Raw genomic sequence first — 1,299 nt, 5'->3', positions numbered from 1 at the left:
ACAACCGCTAGAAACCAATGGTAACATTCAAACTTGCTCATCAATACAGGTATTGATTCCTATCGCGTATGAGCCATATAATAGTCAGTTCAGAAAAAATAGAGCTTGCTTTTTTTACAGAGGGGTGGAGAATACCGGGAGTCTTACCCATTTTTGTGCGACAACCGGGGAACTAGAAGACCGCTTCTTTTTCTTCTTTGTCACGGAAGTGCTGACATTCATGCTGATGTTCGAACGCATGCCATGTGCCCACTAGGAGAACTGGCTGCGCATGGAGAAGCAATATCAATATCTCGAAATATCAATGTCTGAAACAATAAAAAAATGCTCCGTTTCCCCCTAAGGCACAGCTTTGACAAAAACAGCAAGGTTTCGCATTGCAATGAAGCTGTCGCATAACGCTGGGGTAATGACTGGAGTGCGGGCGCACGTCCGACTTGGTACCCTTCACTGGAGCAAGAGGATAGAATGGTAAAAAGAGAGTAAGAAGAGAATCGAGGGAGCAGTAGGGCAGCGCGCACAAGTGCTGAGACATGGCAAGTCTATTAACGATCGCATAGAACTATCGACTTTAGGTACTTTATTTACGCCCTTGTTGCTTTCTGCGCATTTGGAGCACACGGCCATATTTCTACATGATTGCTTCGACAAACGGTCTTCGGTGCGACCAGTTTATGCTACCTAGAGAGGGCGCCGCTGGACATCGTAACGAGAATCAAGGCTTATGTAGTGTACAATTTATTTATTTATTATTTATTTATTTATTTGTTATTGCTCCGCGGCAGAGGTGGAGCAAGCTTCAAGCATGCACTCCGCCAACTTCCAAAAATATGCTTATTATCTTGGGTCCAATTAAAGAATTATGGGGTTTTACGTCCCAAAACCACTTTCTGATAATGATGCACACCGTAGTGGAGGACTCCTGAAATTTCGATTACCTGGGGCTCTTTAAAATGCACCTGAAGCTAAGTACCCTTCACGGGTGTTTTCCCATTTCGCCACCATCGAAATGTGGCCCCAACCACACATAAATTCGGCGTTCTAAGAGAAACACTATATATATATATATATATATATATATATATATATATATATATATATATATATATTGCGGCATATGCATGGGAGGTGCGGTAACCACGGTGGCGACTGTATCGCTGTAGTGTGATGCCGCACTAATAGAAATGTATGATATTATAATATGTGCAGCCAATGTATGCAGTCTGAACAGCTTCGCTGGTAATCCATACCACTGTGAAGGTTGCGGCCCCACGAATTTTTTTCTGGCAGTTAAGTGTC

This window comes from Dermacentor andersoni, chromosome 8 (genome assembly GCF_023375885.2).
Source record: "Dermacentor andersoni chromosome 8, qqDerAnde1_hic_scaffold, whole genome shotgun sequence".
Taxonomy (NCBI): Eukaryota; Metazoa; Arthropoda; class Arachnida; order Ixodida; family Ixodidae; genus Dermacentor; species Dermacentor andersoni.
Note: the sequence above shows the minus strand (reverse complement) of the source record.